This window comes from Ambystoma mexicanum, chromosome 14, assembly GCF_040938575.1.
Source record: "Ambystoma mexicanum isolate Mex_15411 chromosome 14, UKY_AmexF1_1, whole genome shotgun sequence".
In the NCBI taxonomy this organism is placed as follows: Eukaryota; Metazoa; Chordata; class Amphibia; order Caudata; family Ambystomatidae; genus Ambystoma; species Ambystoma mexicanum.
Window position 1 is genome coordinate 397,435,279 of NC_090940.1, and position 24,726 is coordinate 397,460,004.

At 45.4% G+C, this 24,726-nt stretch overlaps 1 protein-coding gene across 6 annotated transcripts in view; it reads right to left on the minus strand.

Moving 5' to 3' along the window:
* Nucleotides 1-24,726, minus strand: part of PAK6 (p21 (RAC1) activated kinase 6) — a 939,585-nt gene that overhangs the window by 574,517 nt on the left and 340,342 nt on the right. The window contains exon 1 of one of the 6 annotated variants that reach the window (XM_069637524.1): nucleotides 24,164-24,183. The exons of 4 other annotated variants lie outside the window; for them this stretch is intronic. The gene's annotated coding sequence lies outside the window, so the exon portion shown is untranslated. Of the gene's footprint in view, nucleotides 1-22,943; nucleotides 23,368-24,163; nucleotides 24,184-24,726 lie in introns of those variants that run through there. One more of the 6 variants, XM_069637522.1, reaches the window with a different exon arrangement.

Here is a 24,726-nt window from a genome sequence, read left to right on the forward strand (position 1 = left end):
CTGGAACTGACTGCTCAGTTATACTGTGTGAAACATTTTTCAGCATGTAGAGTGCTGTAAAGGAGACTGCTCACAACAAAGGGGCTAAACAAAACAAAATAAAATTCAAACATGAGGAGTGTTTCCATCCAGCCCATCTACAAATGTTTTCTATCTGGTCTCAACCAGACCCCAGATACTATACTGGTCTATGTACAGAACCTAATGTTGGAGATGCTCCTGCACTAAAATAATCACTATATAGTGCCCCACTGCTCCTTTCAGCTAGTTACCACTATATCAAATGCTAATTTAAAGTATGACCAAAACAGTAATACATTCTTGGTGTGCACGTTCAAAACCCGTCAACTACAATTGCAGGTCCTCACAGTTTTCGAGTAAGGCAAGTAAAGTATTCCTCAGCTGCCCATCTTCCCTTCTTCAAATAATACACTCATTTTCTTGGTATCAAATATATTCATTTTGTTACCATACCAAATACGAAAGGGGAATGTGCAATGACAAATATGAAGCATGCTTTGTAGTCAAATTAGGCATTCATAAGTCAGGTGAAGGTCCACCATGTTACTTTTTTAAGCCAGTTGATTGTGTAATGCCACCTTTGCAGACATTTTGTTGCATTACATTTCAAATTAATTTTCAATATTCATTTTGTTTTTATGCAGATGATCATTTGGCAAAGATTGGGAAGCCTATCTAAAAGGTCTTTTTTCCATTGATTGCATAAGGTGATGCAACCTGTGGCACAGACGAAGGTTCAAAAGCTCAGTAAAAACCAGGAGGATGAAGTCTTCAACCTGTGGCCAAGGGACTGTGCGGTGCCCACTAGTGGCGCGAAGTGCAGTCATGGTGAAAATAGGTGGAACCCCGAAAAACATACAATGCTGCTGACAGTTTATGAGCACAAGGATTCCCAATTTAGGCCAGATGATCTGTTGAATGTTGAAGACATAGACTGTGTCCAGTGGGGAGGACAAGGAGCATTCTGCTGGCAAAACTGGGCAGACAAAATAAATGCAGAGAGCTAAACGTAGAGAGAGGAATATTGCGTGTGCAGACCCAGGGGTTCCCAGAATCATTGCTTCCCTCAGCGGCACCTAGGGAAGGTGCAGAGCGAATGACAAGAATTCAGAAAGAGTCCAAGGTAGGCAAGAGGGAAGAGTCCAAGGACAAGCAGCTGCCCCCTGCCAAAAGAGAGCAATCAACACAGAGACAAAGAGGAATGGGGAAAAAAGACAGACTAAAGCTGTAAATTGAGGTCGGAGGTTCACGTCCCAAAAGCACCATTTTAAGTAAAACTTTCAAACACATTTTCTTTAAGAAAAACGCAGCATGTTGGAACAAGTCATATGCCCCAGAAAAATGTGAGATGCTCATTCTAAAACCATGCTGTATGTTGGGAAGCAGAGTCTTATGTTGTAGGTTGGAAATTTTAGATGGTACCCGCCTTCCCTGTACCAACGTAGACAACAGTGTGACATCATTGCAAGATGGCGACGTCGGCTTGCTTCCCGCTCGGGAAGGACTCTCAAAAGGAATTCAGACTTGGGTAAAGGTGCATCGCAACTCCTAGGTTCCCATCTGTTACCGATGCTTCTTGTTCTGAGCCTTCCCCCTTCTCCTTGCTGCAGATTCCTCTCCCCTTTTTCCATATTTGCACCACACCTTCTTTTCTTCTCTTCCTGTTGCCCATCCTCCTGCCTTTAACAGTTCTGGTCCTTCCTCCGTTGGACCAGCTGTCTTCTTCTGATCCTGCTGCCTCACCAGACTCTTGCTGCTTTCGTCAGATTCATATCTTCTATCCCTGGACAAAACTGGAAGTCAAAGGTTTTTTTCTCTCCGAGGGATTTTTCTCCCTTAACCACCCTAGGAGCCACTAGCCTTCCTAGTTATCTGGTGGGTAACGTTGGAATCATTGGTGTCTGCCACTGTAATTCAACAACCACCACAAGCATTTCCAGTTACGTGCAATCAAACATTGACACTGCCTGTCCCTTGTATCAAGCAACAGGTCTCTGAAGGTGTAAATGTCATTCTCCTGGTTAATGGAAAGATGTGATTATTTGAGAGGAGGCTATTGTTCCAAATTCGAATGTTGATTTTTGGGGCGTTTTAGGTAGACTCCATGATAAATTAGGTTGTAAATGAGTAGCATATGTTTTGCTCTCGAAGGCTTGGCTTTTGAGAACAAAAGGTCTAGTTGATCCTTTGATCCAGGCAGTGTCAAAGCTTTATATTCCATCCCCGGGGCCTCAGTATAATTTCCTTGATGCAAGCCATTCCCCTTCCCTGTCGCCGTTAGGTGGAGAAATGGAATTTGTCTGTCCAGGCCACGTTGCTGGCTTTATTCACCAATGTGGCATTTAACATCATATGCTTTCTACATTTCCAAACTGCAACTGTCACTTGAAACAGGGCAAAATTATAAAATGTTTTGCAATCAGATTCAACCTGTCAAAGGATTATTTCACATCTTTGTAGATGGATTTCCAATCCTGTAAATGACTAAACTCCGAGCATCACAATGGCTATTTCAGATGGTTTATGCCTCAGTATTTAACTCGAGCAGGACCGCTCATTGATATGCTGGCCAATTAAACAAAACCTTTTAAATTGGAGCAATATGGTCCAGCAAGCCTTTCAAAAGCTAAAGACATTGTGAAATCCAACAGTATAAGTGACCCGTATTAGTTACGCCAGATCATAAAGAGCCCTTTGTATTTTAAACTAATGCAAACCGGATAGTCATGGGAGCAGTCTTATCCCAGGTCTGCACTGGAGAGGATAAACTGGCTTTAACTTAGCAGGAAGATGTATCCAAGAGAAGTGTGCAATGCCACCAACAAGCAGGAGGATGTAGCCATCAAAGGACCCATAGGGTGTCTCCGCAATTGCCTGGCCCGAAGAAAATATATGTTTGTAACTGATCCTTGGGTTATCTTGTAATATGAGCACCATTTATTTGTGCTTCTGGCATTTGCAAAAATATCACTCTCATAAAAGTTGTAAAAAACATTAAAATGTCAATTTCCTCTCCTACATTACTTCTTTATTTGGAGATCAGCCTGAGTAGAGTCAGTAGAGTCAGTTAAGGGAAGGTGGGTGTGTGATCAATCAACATGAGGCTGGTCTAGAAGGTTTTTCTCGGAAGGCTCTAATTCATGCAGCACGCTGTAAAGCCCAGAGGGTGGAGTCTTCACCTTGAAGTGAGACGATTCTATGTCAAGCCCGGAGGCGAGCATTATGCTTCTCTTTATTTATTACAAACAACTCTGCAGCAAGATTTTAGCCATAATGTTCATTCAAGCAATCCTCAAAACCGGCTTGACTGCTGATATCTAACAAACTTCTTGACCAAAAAACATCAACTCTGCTGAAAAACCACAACTGGACTCAATCTTTCATTGTAGCCACTGCAACACGTGAACCAAAATCACTAATCCTAAACAAACTAGCCCCTTAAAAGCCTGGAGCCCTCTTCCTGCTTCCACTTTCTTTGCTGCTTGCAGCAAGATAAGAACTTCTTTGTTACCTTATTTCATTGAGAACTGTGATCGCAGAGTTTGTTGCCTTATTCCATTTGGAAACTGTGTTTTAGTGTGTTGTCTTTACGCTGGTCTGCGTGAGCCCAAACTAAGTCTGGGGGGAAACTCACTTCTTGCTCGCTCATCAAGCACCGGGCTCGGAACAGCCGCGCGACCTGCGGTGGGCCACTACGGACGGTCTCTGCAGCAGCGCTTTCACAGGCAGCCCGTTGCTCCCCAAGGAGAGTGCCAGCGTTGAAGACAGACTGCTCGGCTTTTCTGTACCTTTGTCTGGTGCAGAGTTCCGCTAGCCCGACACCTGTAGAGGACATGTTGAGGCCGGGCCCATGCCCCTGTGGCCTCAGCGACCGTAACAAGGAATGAAGGTCCTTTCCTCTGCCACGTTCACCTGTCACGCTGTGACGTGCTTCTGCTTCTTCCGATTTCAAGAGAAGCCATTATTAGCATGACAGGCATCAGAGCAGCACCGAGACTGCTGTTAAGCATTTATGTTAAAAGAAAATAAAATAAAAATGAGAGCGACAAAGAAATTGTGACTACAGGAAAGGGAGAAAGGACTCTGGGGCGAATGAAAAAAGAAAAAAATAAGTAAATGATAAAGTAAAGCCCCTTGCATATTAAGCTTACTGTGGTGTCAGCTTGTAAGCTATGGTGCAGAGGGAACCTCTGGCAGACCAGGATTGGTCAGAAGATGAGAAAGCCTACCAAGATCAGGATCTGGCGTCGGCAGCCAGTTTTAAAAGATTCCTGTATTCTTTATTGGAGAACACCATTAAGGAAGCGGTGGCAGACATGTTGGTGTCTATCCAGCTACGCTTGGATGATATGGAGGTGCATCTTATGAGTGTCTCCAGCACCCCTGGCAGAGGCACCCATTAAGGAAAGGGCTAACAATCTGGGGATGTAACAAGGCTCACAAGAGGAGACATACATAAAGCACCTTTAAGAGACTCTCGTTTCTCCGTACACTTGCCCTTCATTCGCTGAATGAAGGGCAAGCGTACGGCAAGTGTAGGGACAAACGAGTGTCCCTTAAAAGGTGCTTTGTTACGTACAATTTCCGGTAGAAAAAGAGGCACTGAACTGGACCCCTTTTTTTTGATGAATCGCAGGAGGAGAGACACCTCGCTGACCTTCCCCCCCGAGCCAGCCTAAACCAGCCAGAGCAAGCTGTGCTAGCTCTTGCCAAGCCTTTGCAACGCTCTAGAAAGCTTTCCTGGAGAGGAAGGAAGATCCTTCTCGATACAGACCCTCTAGCCCAGAGGTCATTAAAACAGGGCTCCAGACTCTCGAGCCTGGCAGAAGTACTACATGGCACAGATGAGGATGCTTCCCCTCAGATCACTGATGATGAGCTGGATGAGAGCCCACAAACTGTTGCTTCAGAGGGCCCTAAGGGCAGAGTACAGAAAGAGAAAACGTGCTCGCATATCCCAGCAGGAGGGGGAAGGAGGGTGGATCCGATCAGGTGTCTACCCCCAGAGGATCTGATTCTCCCCAGGTCCTCAGACTGGTCTCCATCCCCTCGGGCGGCAGAGTATATTAAGACCAAACTATGGAAGACGCTAGATAAGGAGGTTCAGCAAAAGAGATGAGTCAAGGCTACTCCTCCCTTCAACGCATAGGCAGTGTAAACCGACTTCAGAGGGCTAAGATATGTTTTACTTAGCCATTCATGATCAAACTGGCACAGTAAGATACTATTAAAACAAAGTATCACATTAAAAACAAATATACATATGACTTGAGTTGTCATTCACAACACATGAACATTTAATTCTCGAAAAGATTAGTAACAAATTGGCAGAGATTGAAACAAAGCCTCCGAACTTTCCTCAGGACATTGGTGCTACAGACAGTGGAAGTAGTTTTCAAAACACTTTTGGTGATAGATGATTCTAAATAAAAACAAATAAAATTGTATTGGAATGGTGTGATCAATGGGGAGAACCCTACTATAGGGCTCTGGTATCTGAAGAGTGTGACCTACCTAGTATTTCTTCTCTGAGTTTTGGCCAGAGAATAGGGCGAACTGTCATCTGTACAGTCACGTATTTCAAATTTGCTCTGATGGTTACTGCAGAGCAATAGAAAATGGACTTGTTGTACCATAGTGGTCATGGAACTCATTAGTGTCACTGTGTTAAACCAGTCAAGGCATTGAAGGTGCAATTTATCTGGTAGAGTGCTTATTTCACGTCGGGTGCTGTGAAGCAATCAATACTCTGGAACAGTAGAGATCAGTCAGCTAGGCGCTGTAGCTAGATCTGCAATGCAAAATTGTGAAAAAAGGATGTGTTAGTACAAGGTTCTCTGTTTCAAATAGCCTATCATAATGTCAATCAAATGTTGGCTTTTATTATTATTTCAGATTATAGACGAAATGCCCTTTTGGGGGCTGTCTGGTAGAGCGCTGCATGGTAGCACTTTAAACATGGCCATGGGTGCGCAGCTTTGTGCAAAGATTGGAATAGCAGAAGGGAATAGGAACCGCTCCTGTTCCCGCATATTAATGGAATCTTGCTAAGTGTGTAGTTCTGTCTGAGGCAAGGATTGTTAAACAATCTTCCAGATTGGCGTTCATCCAACACGAGTGGACTATGTGATAGTGTCCGAGCAACACTGTAAGGCCAATCAACTAAATGCCGGCTAACACAACGGCTTGAAGTTATATTTTACAAAACAAACTGACTTAATGTTGCGTATGTCTATACAGTTTGCTAGGCAACCTATTAATGCGCCGTGAAGCTAACGCGAGTGCACTGTGTGATCGTGACCGAGTCCCTCAAATAGCTATTCCGCACAAGTGCTCGATGCTGGATAGTGATTATGTGACGGCATAAATGGAGTTTAAATTCTGTAGCTCGTCAAGGCCAGGCTCAAGGTGGAGTGCCCAAGAGCGGAGATTGAAGGAAATGTAGCGTTGATTCCCGAATTGGACACCAGAATGATTACCATCTTTGGCAAGAACATCAAGGATCCCAAGAAGGGTATAGATCGTGCATGGCGGTCATGCCAAGACAAGGTTCTGGACATGACCAGCCCTCTAGAAAAGACACTGGACCTATCCGAGTAGGCAATCGAGACGGGTACGGCCATTGACCCATTTATATTAGCAGGATGGGCCTGGAGGGCTGTGTGCCTTTAAGGCAACGCCAATTGCGCCATCTCCGCGGATACAGGGAAAAGGGATTCTTCTCCAAATTGACCCTAAATTGGGGAGCTGTCCACTTACGAGTTGGACCCAGATGCCCAAGCCCACTTGTTTGGTGACTCCATTCGTAAAAGAAATGGCAAGTTTGTCAGCACGTTTACAGCACTGGACAAGGACCAGGCTTCCATGAAAAGGGGTTTTTTCGTCTAAGGTTTTCACCAGGGCCAGAAGAGGCAGGGGACGCTCCTCTGGCCACTTCACACTGGATACAAGGTCCAACTAAGGTTGCGAGGCAGCTGGATACTGGCAGGAACAAATATTGGATGCATTCTTCCCCTTTCTGGAAGATCCAGAGGACCCAGCTGGAGGTAGCCCGCCAGAAAGCCACTGCAGACAACAGGTGGGTCAGAGCTGCATATCGCCTGAAGAGGGAAAATCTGAGTATGCCTTCTGTGCCGAAAGACACCCCAACCGGAAGAAGCACCAACAACATGGCCGTCAATCATACGAGCTCACAGCAATTCCCACTGCTCCCACGATGGACAACTACCATGAAAGATACCCTGTCAGCAGACCTTACAACCCTGCAGCAATACGAACTCTACCCAGAGTGGACGAAGACAGACAAGACAGAGCTGGCAACAGCTATATGGATAGAATCGACTAAAGCAGCAAGAAGCCATGCCTCAAGTCATTAGAGACATCACGACGACATAGCCACGTTAGACAGGAAGCACACGTGCAATCTGCACATTCGGGACACTCACACATCCAACCTACACAAAGAACATACACGTACAGCTCCATGAGTTAGAGGACAGTGATATATACATACTGTCTGCATGTTTATTATTTTGCCACTTAGGCTTGCTACAGCAACACAGAAAACACAAGAAGCAAGAAGAGCTTGTGTACATGCTTGCAGATGCTTACATGCAACTAACCCTATGGCATGACAGTAGCACTCAAGGGACATAGGACCTGGCAGCCATGACAGACTAACCTGTGGACACTATGGAAAACACATTAGAAGCCAGGCTAGGCCTCAGTAAATCCAGTAGGCCATGATCGTCTCCGAGAAATCTCAAGCCTCACAAGATGCTCTGCAAGCAGAAAAGCTACGGCAGGAACAATGGCACTGCCAAGGCCACAATGTTGTGAATGAAATTCCACATGCCCCTAGATTTGACATTAACATGGTGGGAGGGGGTGGTCACTGACCAATCACAGCATCCGCTCACTGTAACAAATTTCATTTAACAGTTTCTAGGGTTGATCCAAGCGTACCACTTGACACAGCCTCATCCACTCACATCACTTCTCTATAGGGTGCCATATGCCAGATTTGAAGGCAAGGGCCCAGGGATTTCAAAGAAAGCAAGTGTGGCTAAAGCTTGACTAGGAGGTGTGAGCTCCTTCCTGCACCCACAACCAAGAGCAAACTGACAACTTCAAAGGGGGTCATAAAAATCTCTGGTCACCGGCTGTGGGGGATGAAGCGCCCCTCCCACAGAGGGGGATAGATCCTCCCAATTGACATTAAAATACTTTTTTCATTTTTGGGCATTTTTCCCAGAAATTAGAATGAAAAATCATTTTGTTTTCTGCTATGTTTTTATGTCGTTTCCAGGTGGTTTTAAAGAGAGAAAGTGCATTTTTCTAGGACCATGGAGACTGAAAAGGCTAGTTAGAACGGGTTTCTGGCTGAAAAATGGGACAAATATGACCATTGGTGGAAGGATGGAGAGTGAAATTATGAACATTCTTCATCATTTGCAGAGTTGTAACTATTATACATTTTGTGAAAAGGACAAAAATGTGCCACCGGGCCATGCTACATTGTACCGAGTTGGCGACGATTGGCTTACCCAATTCCCTATGACCAACTAAACTCACCTACCTAATTCATATGTCAGAGGCTAATAGAATTATGAAGTTATGAGACAGAGCTGTTTTTTGTGAAAAAGTGGCCAAGAGAACAAAGAAGGGTAATAAATGCAAATAGACAGATGGTGGTCTCTTCCCTTGAACCAATCATGCCACTGGGCAGGAAGAGGAATGGTAACCTGTCCTATCCGAGCGGTAGGTGTTATTACAGAGTACTCCCCTAGATTGTAATGTGAGTGATGTCATTTGTGCTATGTAAGGGGGACTGTACTAGGTCAAGATAACAAAAAAATATGGTGAGACAGGAGAAGGCGGACGGAGAGGAGGCGGCTGAACCATACCATTGTTGAGAGTGCAGAGAGCAGACCCCTTGCCTAGCTGTCCAGGGTGTCCTGAGATCCAGCTGGCTGTCCAGAATCCCAAACCAAGGCAGAGTGCAGTGACCAGGCCCTTTGCCCATCTGTACAGAGTATCCTGAGATCTAGCTGGCTTTCCAGAATCCCAAACCAACGCTTACTTTGTAAGTAGCAAATAACCGCAGCCCTACATTGCATAAGACCTTCCTTTTTGTAGCATTGCACCCAATAATTCCCCCATTGAAAACCCCATGGAAATCCCCAAACTGCCAGTGTAATTCAGTCACCTTCCCATAAAAGAATCTGTGTTTAGCCTGCGTTTGCAAATTCCATTTGGTCAACCTCTCAGTGTCTGTGTAAATTCCCAGCATATTTTAAGTAAATCAATTCATTCCCCCATTGAAATTCACGGTACAAGTTGGTTGAAATTCGAAATTAACCACCTTGTCTCTGGTGTCTTTCTTTAATTATTATAGTGATTAAAGTGTTGCCTCAAGAGAATTAGTCTCCTTGTACCTGAAAACCGAGCTTGTCCGTGTATTGTGTGCATCACCCCACAAATTCCTATTTGCATCTGTCCTAGTAAAAACCCAAACCGTAGTCCCATTGAGAGCAATCCCTTTTTGCCTACAAGTCTTGGAGGATAGCTCAGCGGCAACATGCTTGCGTTGGAAGCAAGACCACCCAAAGCAACACTGATTCGATCCCCGGGTCCGCGCTTAGAAACCTCTTGGTATTAAGCACATTATAAATAACCTATCATATCATATCTGTTATGTGTCTCGGTCCTTGTCAGTGAAAACCGATTTTCCTATTCGGAGCGAAACCCCTTCCTTGTGCTGCCTGTCATTGTAAATCCTGTGTAAAACGAATTTCAATTTGCCATTGTATCTTTCCTTTTGCATTTGCTTCCTTCCAAAACCGATTTTCCTACTTTATTTCTACATTGCCCTGGTGTGCTGATTAGTGTTCCCTAGGCTTCCCTATCTCCTCAAGGGTAAGCAATCCGAATTTCCTCTCATCCTGTTCCCTAGCAATTGTGAGTAATAAGTAAAATCCCATTCTGCCATTTTGCTCCAAAAACGGGTTTTCACTTTCTTTGCTGGCTTCCCATTTTGGGTTGGTGGGCTTTACCCCAAATGCGATTTTCTCTCTCGGTTCCTACTCCTTGTCACTGCCTTCCTTTCAAAGGAATCAAGTTAGCTGATGTTTGGGGGTGAGTGTTGCCGGGGGAGTGGTAAACCGTTGGTGATCTCTTTATAAAATTGTTCTTTTACTGTGTTGCCATTAAACACTGTGTGAATTGCAATAGGATATCTTAACCTAATTGCTGTGTAGAGATTAGTGCATTTTGTGTTACCACGACATTAGTGGATGTAAAATGGTTTGATTTTCCCTTTTCATTAAATAATAAATATCTTATTGATACACACAGGCCTGAATCCTGGTCCATTGTGACACGGGGTGTTTGTGGAGGTCGGGTGCGAGACGGGTTGGAGGCCTACTCAAACAGAAAAGAACCTGTGGTTTATTAAAAATAAAAAGCGCTTTATTGTACGCCATATTCATTGTCTGGGAAGGAGTCCCTGCCTGGAGTGTGCCGTGTAATAAAACCGTGACAGGCCTTTAGTGAGCTGGTTGTCTGTGGACTCCTAGCACGGCTCTGCTTGCCTGGGGGTCCCCGTAACATGCCAGCACCACGCGTACCTATAGGTGGCAGGACATTTTGATTAGCGCAGGCTTGGGATGCCTGAATCAGGGATACAGCAAGAGAGTTTCGGATAGACTTCTTTGCAGAGCTCTCTCAAACGCAGCAGCCGTGCCCCATACTAATGACAGTGGCGGGCAAGGCATCATTAGAAGCAGGGGTACGCAAGCTGGAACAGAAGGGCACGATTCAGCTGTGCAGGGGAAAGCAAGCAGGCTTCTTAAGTTCCCTATTTCGAGTAAGGAGAAAGTTCGGCCAGTGATAAACCTGAAAGGGTTGAATGAGTTTATCGTCTATCTGCACTTCAAGATGGAGGGCATTCACATGCTGAGGGATATTCTCCAATCCAAAGACTCGCTAGTTTGGCTAGATCTCCAAGACACCTACCTGGCGGTGCCCATTTGTCCACAGCACATGAGGTTTCTGAGATTCAGCTGGGGAGGACTCAACTGCGAGTGCAGAGCCGGCTCTTTGGGCTCTCTTCGATGCCCTGGGCATTTGCCAAGCTTGTGAAGCTGGTAATAGCATCCCTCCGGGAGAAGGGAGTCAGGTTGATAATCTACCTGGATGACAATCATGTCGCAGAGAAAAGCACTGGTCAGGCAGCAGGCGCAGAGTGCCATAGTGCTTCTGCTCAGCTTAGGTTTCCTCATAAATTGGGAGAAGTCGGAGCTGACACTCTCTCAAAGGCCAGAGTTCCTCAGGTTCATAGTGGGAACAGAGGACTGCCTCCTGCAGCTCCCCATGGCCAAAATACATGCATGCTGTCGGGAGATATGCATGCTGTTGCGCAAGAATATGGTTTCTATGAGGGAGCTAGCCAGAGTAATAGGTCTGCTTTCCTCTTCCATACAGGCCATCTTTCCAGGACCATGGCACTATTGAGAGCTGCAGAGACTCAAGGACCAACACGTGAGATGCAGTCTCTCCTATACACGACGACTAGCATTATCTCCCAAAGCGAGGACGGAGCTGCCCTGGTGGCTGATGCATATGTAGGCCTGCAACAGCCGAGCAATTTTCGGGTCAGCTCTGGCTCCCATTATAGAATCCGAACCCAGTCGGACAAGCTGGGTGCAAGGTGCAGTCCGATCGCCAACAGAGGGAAGCGGTCGCCCAAAGGTCTGGAACTTCATATCAACTGTCTGGGGGTCCTAGCAGGTCCTTCACAGTCTGTTAATTTGCCAAAGACAAGGTTAGCTGCAGTATACTGCTCAAAATGGACAATGTATCGACAGTCAGATATATCAATCATCTGGGTGGCACTAGATGAAAGCCGCTGGTGGAGATAGCCAAAGACTTTTGGCACTTCTGCCTACAGCACCAGATTTTGGTGATGGCCAGGTCTGGAATTAGAGGTACCTGCGAATTACAGCGATTGGGGGCTTGACATACAGGTCTTCCTCAACCTGCAGCATGAGTGGGGTCCGCTAGTCAGAGACCTCTTTGCGTCACAGCTGAATACCCACCTACCAGTGTTTTTTAGCGGAGGCCATACCCAGCAGCGAAGGAGGTGTATGCGTTTCTACAGCAGTGGAGCAACGGAGTGTCTTACACTCCTCCCCGTCCTCTACGATCCCCAGGACCCTGCAGAAGGCCTGTCATAACAAGCGGAGTTGGTCCTTGTAGCCCCCGTTTGGACCTCTCAAGCCTGGTCTCCAGTACTTCTGGAACTTTCATTGGATTCTCCAACACTACTTCCCCCGATCCGGATCTCTTCTCGGGTCCAAGCAGGGATTGGCATCCCCTCGTTGAGAGTAGGACACTGACCTTTGGTGGTCTGGAGGATTTCAGGTCAAGACGGAGATTGCCAGGCATTTCAAGCAAGGACAGTTGGGCACCTGCCACTGCTAAGAGGTATGCCAATTCATAGGGGGCCTGGACGCGCTGGTGCGTGGAACGGGGTGCTCATCCAGCTTCAGCTTCTTTAGCGGAAGTGCTGAACGTCCTAGACGGGCTCTCCGAGCGTTGCTTAGTATACAGGACGGTGAACGACTACCACTCTGAGATTTCGACTGGGCACGATTTGGTGGATGGGCTCCCAGTCGGATTGCACCCTCTAGTGGGCCGGATGATGAAAGGAATCAGTCTGTCGACACCACCCCCAGCTCGTTACAACAAGTTATGTGACGTTAACAGCATTTTTAATCTGTTCCTTTATTGGCTGCCTAACACAAAGCTATCGGGCAAGCTCACAATGTTGCTATGCCTGCTTTCTTGCAGGTGTGTCTCAGACATGAGAGCGCTAGACTTGGCGGGGCGCATGTACTCACCGGATGGAGTGGTGTTTCACGTTTCTAGAAGGACGAAGTGTAACTCTAGAGTCATAACATACTAGTCTTTAGGGATCAGCCGAAGGTGTGCATATTGAAGTGCTTAAAAACATACGCAGAGATGACGGTCCATCTCCAGTCCGACAGGAGGGGTCAGTTATTAATTGCTTTGTGCAATCGCAGCACCAACCCTCACCCAATGAGTGTGTTGGACGCTCGGGCAAGCAGGAATCGATACAAATCATTTCAGAGCCCACTCAGTCACGGGCGCCATGGCCTCAGACTTTTCAGATGGGAGTTCGACTGGAGGATATCATGAGGATGGCTGGCTGGGCAGGTGAGTCAGTCTTTAACGTGTTTTACCTTGATCGGGTAGAGCAACCAGCATCGTTAGTGGCAAGTAAACTTTAAACAATCATAATGCTTGCCTCCAGTCTTGACATAGAATCAAGATTTTCCAGAATAACTCTTCTTTCTATTAAAGACATGGAGGCAAGCATTATTCCCACCCAACAGAATAATTCAGACTTAATGTACAATAATGAGACATACAGTACTTTTACTGTGATGTATTTGTGAACATATTATAGTGCATCTGGTTATTTTGTCCAGGTTATTGTCTTTACCATGTGATGAATATTCCCTTCCTGCTGTTATTATGATGATTTCTCGTCGGGAGATATTCTCTCGCTAATGCTATGGTTTTTCGGCAGGATCAACGGATAAGCCCAGTTGAGAAGAGCGAGGGGGATTCTGGGCATGGCATAACAGCCCAGGCGTTTTGTGCAGTTTTTAGTGTGGAGTGGTCTTAAGCTCGCAGCGTCGAAAAAGAAAGCAGGTAGAGGGCTCCATGCATTAAGGGGCTAGTTTGTTTAGGATTGGTGGTCATATGTTGCAGTGGCTACAGTGAAGGACTGGCAAAGACTCTTGGGAAACTGACTCCAGTTGTGGTTTTTCAGCAGAGTTAACGGTTTTTGGTCATGAAATTTCTGTTTATTGAAGATTTCAGTAGTCACAGGTTTTGAGGATTGCTTGAACAGATTTGCTTGGCTAAAATCTTGCTGAGTTGTTTGTAATAAAAAAAAGAGAAGCATAATGCTTGCCTCTGTGTCTAATAAAATCAAGACTTTTCTACAAGTTATTCTGGAAAATCTTCAATGTGTAGAGTGCATTGAATTCATGAAAAGTAACCCTGGCAAACACAGGGAGAGTGAGGGGAAGGGGGGGGTCACGAAAACCATACCCCACTGTTGAAATTGTGCGAGCACAATGAACCCAGCTCAAAGCTGATAGTCTGTTGGTATGTCGGAGACTAGGTCCAGGAGGAAGACTGAGGGGGCATGATGCCGTCAAAACTGGAAAAACAAAAACATGAATGATGGCAGCTAGCAAATGCAGAAAAGTAAAGTGAAAGCTACACTCTGAAAGACAACACAAAGATTCCCTGAATCCTTTATCCCTTAAACTGAGACCAGGGTAGAAGTGGAGTGAAAGAGGAGACGCCCCCGAGAGTCCAAGTAGGTCCAGATATAGGAGCCCACGACCATTGAACCACCTTGAACCAAAGGAGAGTCGGAAACACCAGTTTGAGAAGGAATGGAAATGAAAGTCAACATGCACAGCCTGAAACTGCAGGTGAGAGCTCAGGCACCAATTCAAGCAGACTATTATAGCATCTTTTTTTAAGAAAATGCTATATGTTGAGAAACTGAGTCATAAGACCAAGAGTAAACTGAGATACATTTACTCTAAGAAACTGGTTTATGGTGGGAAACCGAGTCATACGTTCCATAGTGAATTGGGCATCATTCAGTTTGAGGCAGTGCAGCATGCTGAGAAGATTGAGTCTCAAGTCCCAGAGAAAGTTTGGAAACTTTCGAAATTGAGCTGCACACTGGGAAACTGAGTCACAAGCAGCAGGAGCCAAGGAACAATATTTATGACACAACACTGTAGGCTGAAAAGCTGAGTCCCACAGTGAGTTAGTCAATCGCCATATTTATACAATCCTAGAATCCATAAGAACTTGGCCTACGGAGGAAAACCACAGGGAAGAACCATTGAGGAAGAATACCATATCGGATAAACCTATCACAGCTTTTAAACTACCACAGGTCTGAAGACGCTGGTACCACTGGAGCCGAGAAAAGATATCCAGTTAACCCTCACATTACAACTAAACCAATAATAAAGTATGTTCTCCCTTTCGATTTGACTAAAGTGCAATATTTAAGTCTGCATAGAAATGGCGGTTACCTGTGCTTGCATATTTTGGTCAGACTTGCTATACGATTTGCTGCAGTTCCATGCAGTCACCACCTGCAGATGTGGAAACGGGTCAAAAACTCCAATGATGGCTATGGCGGGGTATGAGCAACAAACTATAACATGCCACCCGCAAGAAATAACCTGTCTAAAATACTGAAGCTAGAGTCCTGTGGAAGTGCCACAGACAGGAAAAGGAATTGACTTTGTTACGATGGTGTGATGTGTGCATGTGAAGAGCCGAGGTGGCAAGTGACTTTTAATGGCCGTCTAGTATCTTGCCCTTATTCACAGATCGTTTTCCAACAGGGTTTGCCATTATAAAACGCTTCTGTGAATCAGGCCTGAAACGTTTACCCCTGACTATCTGCGCGTAGCGACAGCCTATGTGCTTCGAGCATGGCTTGTTAAAACATTCAGAGCTCCTTGGGCGTTGCTACTTGTCTGTAACACAGTGGTTCTGTACATTAACTGCATAGACTGTATTGGTAGTACATATATATTTAAGACAAAACAAGGTCAACTACACGGATCCAAGGATATTCAAACGTGTAATGAATAATATGTAGAATGGCTTTGTTGCACAATATTTTGAAAAAGACTTTTCAACATTATTAGACATGTTTGATACTAACTCTATACAGATGGGCATACGTTTTCCACTAGTGCCCAATGCCTTGCTGCAGGTCACTAGGAAGCATTGTGTGCAAGGTATGCAAAACTGGATTCAAATACGAAAAAAAAGGTAACAACACGTGTTTGTAGTTATGCTTCAGGTGCCACACAGAAGCAATTGACAAAGTGACTAATTACGTAAACTCTGGACTCCATATCGTTAAAGGCCGTTTAATAGATTCTTGAATCCACATTGTAACAATTCATCTCGGGGCATTGTATGGGAGTCATACCCACCGTGAAAAGTATAACCAAAACAGCCAAACATTGCCACAACGGTGCTTCAAGAGGATGCGTCACATCAGACTTCAGTGTGAGCGAGCCCTGCCAGCAAACAACTGATGGAAATGGGACTCGGTCATCGTGTGGCATTAGATTGCAGGCACAGTTGTGGTGGTGCATGCTGGTGACAAGTGGTGAAGGTTACAGGCCACCAACCTGTACAAAAAACCTGCAAATGAGCAGATTTGTGGAGGGGAGGGGCCTGAATTACAGACTGAGACCAGACTCAGTTTCCAACTCGGAAAGCAGGCTTGTGTGTTCCACTTGCTCATACAGTTAGACACTGATGAAGGGAGCAAACTCATTTATGCATCATACTCCATGCTGCAAACCTTCCCTAGGCACCAACAGGGGTGGACTGGGAACCAAAAGAGAACCTGGAAATAATTTTCAGAGTGGCCCCATATTACACATTTTCAGCGAGTCCAACCATTTTCCTATGGTTGGGAACATTTGGAAATGCCACACAAAAGAGGCCCAGGGTGCAGAGGCCTACCGGGAAACCTCCAGAGTTCCCTATAGGCCAGTCTACCCCTGGGCACCAATCATAACATATTCCTCCTCTTGAAGGGCTCATCAGTGATCTGTTGTGTGATGGTTTCCCGAGTGAATGGAAAGGTGCAACAACAGAGAGCCTCGCTCTTCCGAAGACATGCGAGGGTGAATATAGTTGGGCTGCGCTTTCTGCCACTTGTACTTACACTGCAGTGAGGAAACTGGAATCAAAGAAAGCAACTGACAGAATGCATCCGGCCCGTGCAATGACTTGCGCGAGTTCAGAGCACTCGCCTCTCCTCTCTTTCGACGGGGCCAGATGTTATGTTTGAAGAGCAACTTCGGCACCATCTGAAGGCCCTCTCCCCTGCATATAGAGGGCCATAGGCAACCACTTACAATAGCCTTGCTGTGCCACCAACCCTGCGGGCAAGTTTGTACAGGCAACGCATTCGAAATGATCAAGCCGTGGGGATAAAATAAACACACAGAAATACGCTCTCCGTCGGTACCAAGTTTATAAGAGGCTGATATTCTGGAACGTATTGATTAGCTTTGCATACCAGCTATGATGGTGCGTACACATTATGGAAGTTAGAGCTTACACAAGACCTTGAACTCAATCACAGTCGAGACAGTGACAAATGATTGACGATACATACAATGAATGTATAGCCATCCCACAATGAGTGCAAATTGGACAACGGTTCAGGTGTAGATAGCGACAGCAGACTAATTATTAGTTTTGACTTATTGGGGTACTTTAGGAACACATAGTGAGCCAAAATATGTCCGAGCTAGAGAAATAAAGGGGGAACAGACGCACAAGGCAAAGCACCAGGTGTTATTTTTGGTATGCATCCCCACTATGCCCCAATTACAAAATGAACATGAGAAAAAAACCGTAGTGCCCCTACCACACACACAGGAAAATCTGCTGTTTTCAAAGCACTATTTTGGAGGGCAAGGCGGGGAAAACTATTTTCCTAACTTGTACAAAGTAAAAGTTTTTCAGGGTTGCACAAAAGCAACCCTCCTTCAATGTATTCATGCATAAACTCACGGTTAGATTATGTTAATATGCTTTTATATTGCACCAAATAACTACCACGGTAGAATCAGAGCCCCTAGGTTTGAGTGGCATACTGTGATTCCATCAGGGGTACGCAGTCCTTAATTTGATGGGAGAAAGCAAATTAGTGAGGGGAAATGAGAGCATAAGAAAGCAGGAATAGATGTTACAAACATAGGGAGGGAAGGAAGGAAGCAGCAGGGAGAGGGAGAATATTTTGTGGTAACATGGGCGCATCAGTTCTATTTGTTGCACCACAGTTCTGCAAAAGAGAGGAGGCAGATATGTCCTAAAGTTGCTTATGAAGTGGAGAAGTCTTACATTTTACCGAAAAAAAACAGTCTAAATCTTAACAGTCATACCACTGCTGCACATGACTGCGAGCAGGGGCTGACAGGAAAGCCGTGCCAGTACGGGTAAGGGAAGACGGAAGTCGGCTGTCAGGTGTTTGTCTATTTGCGTGCCTGTGTGTATGTTGTGGGGTAGCGTTTGTAGTGGGGAGGGGCTGGGGAGAAGATTTGTATGCAAGGTGGGGGTTCGGTAGCTATGGTTATGGCGGGTGGTGGCACGGCTTTAAAAGGGAGTTCGGAGCAGTGAAACACCACCCGATTTCAAGGGACGGGTGAGGGGGGAGCAGAGTGATATATTTCGAATATTAAAGGATGCACCAAATGAGCCATAATAACAGTTTTTTGTGTGTGGCCTTTCATTTTCAAGAATATCACATAAAACCAAGTGCAGTGATAATTGGTTATGTTTCCAAGGCAGAGTTGAAGAATTGTAAATTAGTATACAAGACAATCCTGGATGCATGAGGGACTCGAGAGTGTGCTCTGGTAATAATAGAAGGTTGGTAGCTTATTTGCCTGGACATCTCTATCCTTTGTATCCCAGGTCAAACTCCAGAATTGTAATTCTGTGACTACCAAGCATGAGCCAAGAGTCGAGTAGACAAAGATAGACTGTGTACACAAGGTAAGGGAACGGAGTGATCAAATTAAAAACGGTCTGGAGCAGTTGATATCAAAAAAAGTTATTAGGATTTTGTTCCCCGTCATGGTTACAACCGTTGCACCCCAACATACACCATTAATTTTTACACCATTAATTATTACATATCACATTGGCTACCTACTTATGTGCAATAAAGGTCTACATGTCCCACACCAGGAATGTGAAGGTCACCCAGCCCCTTTTTCTTTTCATTTACGGGCTGTAGCGATTCATTAAGAAATTGGGAGAGCAAAACTACATATGCCTCACTGCAAAGAATAAAACCAACCCTAGATGGCCAATTAATGCATGTGGTGGGGAAACTTGAAAGTGCTCTACTCAAGCCAAAACTATAGGTTTTGCCATTGCTTGCATTCCAAATGGGAGAATGCCCAAATAGACATTTTGACAAATTAAAAGAAGAAGCAGTCGTAGGTTCTCAATTGGTTAACATTAAAACTTCAGCCAACACATTTCCAAGATCATATTCCAAATGTAGAACTCTGGAGGCTTGTTCCTCCATGTGCACTTATGCCTTGTTAAAGCAGAAACCTCAAGTTGCCCGCTGCCAGCAAGTAAGAGTGGCTCACTCTTGCTTTTAGTTTTGTCTTTCTGCTAGAAAAAGCTGCAAAGAGGCAAAATAATGCTGTGTTCGCGCCCCAACCTGCCATCATTCCCATCCAAATGGCTCTAAAATCCGTTTACAATATAAATACAGACAACCAATACACAAAATATAAATGCAAATACGACATTACATATACAAATTCACATTACATCTTCATGTCAACATCGATATCCTCAACAAGAATAATAATACCGGCAGTGCAACCCATTGCCTCTGCCTATTTACCAATTAATTCATTCTTTACGTGTAGTGTAATATTTAAAACCTTACTCCCATCTCCCCCCTTTCCAGTTAATGATAGTCACTTTAAAAACAGCAATTTAATTCTAGACCAGACTTTTGGACTTCTGATGGGGCTTTGTGGAAAACCACTTTCCCCCAGGATTCCTAATTTACATTTTTATTAATCAAGTAGGAATTTTTCCAAGCACTTCCAAACACTACAAAGTGCAAGTGCGTTTTGGTTGATTACGTATTCAAGCAAAAAGTCCAGAACTCTGCTGATTTTATCGTGTTGAACTTGCAATCGTGGACAAGAAATCCCAAAGTCGTCATGTATCGGGACCCCATGTGAGGACACTCAGTGAGAACATGCTTAACAATCTCGGTTCATTCGTTTTTTGCACATTCTACAAAAACTTGCATCAGCCAAGAGTTTCCATTTAGCTCACCATACCGCACCGACCGGTAGCTGCTTGGTGTGCATCTTCAACCGAAAGCTGCGCACCAACGGAGCAAGAGTTGGGGTTTCAGATACCTATGGATGACCTGGCTAGCGTCTCTGTACCCCTTTAAATGTTCAAGGTGGCCATAGTTAGAATGCCAATCCCATATCGCTATTCTACGGGATAACACTCCATTTAATGTGCCAAAGACTGAACACCGTTTTAGATCGGGATACCATCTAACCAGGTCACACAAGTCCCTAAAGCAGGTCATAAAAGGGTCTTTCGAGACAGAAACCAAGTCCATGCCATAACTCTCACCTAATTTGGAAAGTAGCGGGCAAGTGGGAGACAGAATTGCCATTAAAAAGTGCTTCAGCAGTTGCGCCTTTAATGAGAGCAACCCCAACTCTAGGCATATATATTTGACAGAAGCAGACCTGGGTAAAACCCAGCACCACCTCCAGAAAAAGGCCTCCAAAACGTCTAACCATTTTAGGTCCCTCATCACCAATGCCTCCAGGCCGTACAAAAACGAAGGTGAAAAACATGGTTTGTACAGCACCAGCACTACCTTCAATGACAAACCAGCATGGTTAACTGTAAATGTTCTGACCAGGTACGTGATTTGCTTTGCCCGCCTAGATTTGATTTCCACAATTTGGTCATATCCGATTTGCCGACATCTCAAGGCCCAAATATTTATACGAATAAAAGTATTCAATATGCCCCACTCTAACGCTTAGTTTGCATCAATTGCTCTTCTTAGCAGAAACTGGCATAACCTCTGACGTACTTAAGTTTATTGATAACCGGTTTTCAACCACATACTGCTCCAACCCATTTAGCATGGGCTTCAACCCTGTCAAGAGACGTTCAAATATGACCAGGCCGTCTGTGTGTAGCATGGCAAAAACCGGGGTTCTCCCAATCTTTGGAGAATAAAAAGCACTCTCTGCCAGGCGTCTTAACAGATCAGAAATACAGATGTTAAATAGCAGTGGAGCAAGCATGCATCCCTGCTCTACTCCCCTACTAATTCTCATCTGTTTAGATAGTAGACCATCAGCACTTAACCACATCTGGGCCGTAGTAGTATTAGAGTGCAGTGCTACAAGTACATCAAGCAACCAGCTTGCACAGCCCCATCTTCTCATTTGTGTCCATGGAATGTTGCGGTCCACTTGGTCAAACGCTGACCTGAAGTCCACATAAGCAATATATAAAGAGGGGCTGTTAGGCTGATTTGCCTGGGTGATTAATGTGTCTAATGCCCGAATGTTATGTGTCGTGCAGGACCCCAGTCTGAAACCCGTCTGGAATGGATGAAGTATATTTTTGCTGCCAACCCATGTCTGTAGATGCTCCAGCACGTAAGTGGCAAACACTTTACCAGTGATGTCTAATAACCTATCATTTTCAGGGGATGGGCGATCCCGTGATTTGAAAACAGGTACCAGTATTGACTCTTTCCAAGAATCAGTTATCTGCCTTGCACCACACACTTTTTGGTATAGGGGGCGCAAGGCCTCAGCCCAAAGGCGGAGATCTCCCTTTAAGACTGCAGATGACAACCCATTTGGCCCTGGAATGTTTAAGCTTCATCAAATGTCGACACACATTTTCAGTGGTAAAGACAATGGGCCACTTTTGGGTACTCGAACCCCCAAACTCTCCAAGGTCCAATAGATTAAACATTCTTCCTTCTATGTAAGAGGTCCAAGCCCCTTCTGCTATAAGGTTTAAGATGGAAGACTCAGGGATCCCTCTGACTGAGGAGAAAACCCTCCACATGTTGCTGGTTTTGCCACTCTGCAAGGCCTCCACCATATCTTGCCAATTTTGGATTAAGCCATCCCTCCTTCCAATTCTATAGTTATTCTTGAGCTTATGTGAATTTATCACCAATGAGTGTGGAGAGCTAGAGGACTTTAACCCTCTCAGTTGTTTCCATAGGCACCTCTTTGCTTTATTTTCAACAGGATCATAAGGGTCTATATCGCATGTTTGCCGGAGACCATGATCCTTTCCTGTTCCATGTGCTAGCTTTTTTAACCATAATTCAATTTCATTTACAGACCAATATTTTAACTTGGGGTACATAACCTGCATCTCACTCGACAGTTCGTAACACACCTTGTGAACATTTATTTTCGTCCAAGCCACCCTATTTGCTGCATGGAAGAAAGCCGCAAAGAGGCAAAATAATGCGGTGTTCGCGCCCCAACCTGCCATCATTCCCAGCCAAATTGCTGTAAAATCCTTTTGCAAAAGGCAACATTATTTGCCGAGTTAATCCTGCCTACGTTTTACTTTGAACTCTTGTTCATGAAGAAAGAAAAACTACAAGGACCATGAAGCAACGAGAAAATCAGGACTACACCCACCTGCCATGGGACAGTTTGAGATCTCTTGCATGTTAACCTGCGCCGCAAAGAGCCAATTACACCGCCTCCATCACCACTGACATGATACAAAAAACACTGTCAAGACACCACAGTTCTCCAGGTATCCAATGTCACAATTGAGCAGCAAACGCGGGACTTTTTTTTAGTTTACATTTTCTGTCTGGAACGTAAAGTTTTTCATTTATAACTTTGAAAGCAAAACTGCAGTACTACACACAAAAAAAAGATGTCCGCTACCAACTCTAAACATTAAACTTCGGACATGTGGACAGCTCCACGCAAAATGAGCTACATCATCCCTGCTGTTACAAGTAGATGCTTGCAAGGGAAGGTGGTGAGAAGGGGTTAACCTAATCCATCAGAGCTCAGTGACAGTCTCACCCCACCTGGGTACGCCCGGGGAACTTAAACGGAGGTAAACACGCAGAACGTTTCTATTCTCCGACACATGCGAGCCCATGAGAAATGATCATTGAAAAGGCATGCAGACGCGCCAGCTAGATAGTGAAACAGCATGCGGGTCGACGCGTACAGTACCTTCTATCGGAAACCGCGGCTGAGACTGAAGCCCTCACGTAGACTGCGCGGGGACTCCGGGGTGCTGTTCAGCAGAGGCGAGGAGACGTGGGAGCCCGTGCCGAGGGAGGGGGAGGAGCGCCGACGTGTTTGTACAGCGCACCTTCCTCACCTAGCTGCGAGTTTGATTTCAGGGTGTGGCCGTGGCTGCACGGTGTCGGCTTCTGTTCGGATAAGTGTTTTGAACTGCAGTTCGAGCTGGCGATGGGTGCGCGGGAGTTCCTCGTCAGGCGTCTCGGGGGGGGCCTCTGCGCAGAGCCCATTGTCTTCCAAGGCAAACAATGCAAGTGCGTGTCAGGGCCACCGCAGCCTCCTCGACGCGCTACTGCGTAGATAACAACTGTCTGTCTTACACGAAGCTTTTTTTGTCTCCACAGCCCCGGGGCCTCAACGTGCTGCTTCTAATGCATTCGCTTTTCTACTGTGACAGTGCCTTCTCTGATTCTCCTTCTTCTACAGAGAACAAGTACCTACAATCTCCAACGCACCTTAGTGAAATGGTCGCCAGATGCCTTGTCACCAGGTCAGACAATGGAGGGCTTTCTCTTAACAAACCCGTCGAAATCTGAGGGTTCTCGAGAGCGACCCACCGCCCTGGACAAGGCGTATTCTGCTCAAATCTCCAGTTAGTCCTTTTTAACGCAGGTCTCCTTCAGCAAACCGCATCAAAATCGGGCATTGCGCTTTACAAATAACCAAGGCATGGTTGACGTAGGCTCCTGCCACACACTGAGGTATCATTTAGTGTACCAGCAAACGGAGGTGATTGGGAAGGCCCAAGGTCAATCCCCAGCTCTCCTCGGACAGCCCCCATAAATAGCACCCAACACTCTGCCAAGAGCTAGCGGAAATACCACTCATTGCGCCTTAGAGTCGTGTATAACAATTCAGTATTCAAAACGATGCTACCGGAGACCACTCTCTACGTGTCTTGATTCCAAGACAAACGCGTTGCCTGTAAGCTATCGTCTATTTGAGTCTTTAACAAACATCACATTCTGGAAACAATGGTTCCCAGTTGACGAGGGACAAACTATTCCAGCCAGTGAGTTTTGCTTTTTAGTCCGCTTTATCAAATTGAAGTGACTGAAGACTACAACTTCCAGAATATAATTGATGGAGGAATAAAAGCCCGAACTGTGCCATTGCATCCCAATGACGTAGTTATTTGGTAAACTTACCCACGGAGAGGAGTCCCAATTTCTCAACGGGATGGGTCGCGGAGGATGTAGGGGTCAGGGTACCTGGCTGATGGTGAAATAGGGAGCTTTCAACGTGGCCGGCCTGGCTCTGCTGCCTGCATGCGAGTCAATACTGTGCTATGCTGCTTTCTAAAGTGTGACCCATCGCCGGCTGCCCAGATGATCATCATCCCCCGGTGACAGGTGTGGAGGAGCGTGTGCTGGGCCAGGTTATTAACCATTCCCTTTCAGTGACTCGGGAGGGCAGGTAACCGAGCAGGAGAGTGCGTGCAGGCGCTGCGAGACCGCAGATGAAATGGTTGTTCACAAGTGAAAGGGCTAACGCAGCACACTTCTTGAATGCATAATGCGAGCTGGGATTCCAAATATTTCCCCGCGAGTCATGAAAATTTGATAAGCAGTTTTCAAATGTATATTTTATAGAAACTCAACACCATTCCTAGGAAATTCAGAAATGAGGATAACCTTTTATATTTTCTTGTTTCTCTGTGATGTATGACCATCAAGGGATTTTTTTTGTTTACATTTTAGTTAAACTTCCC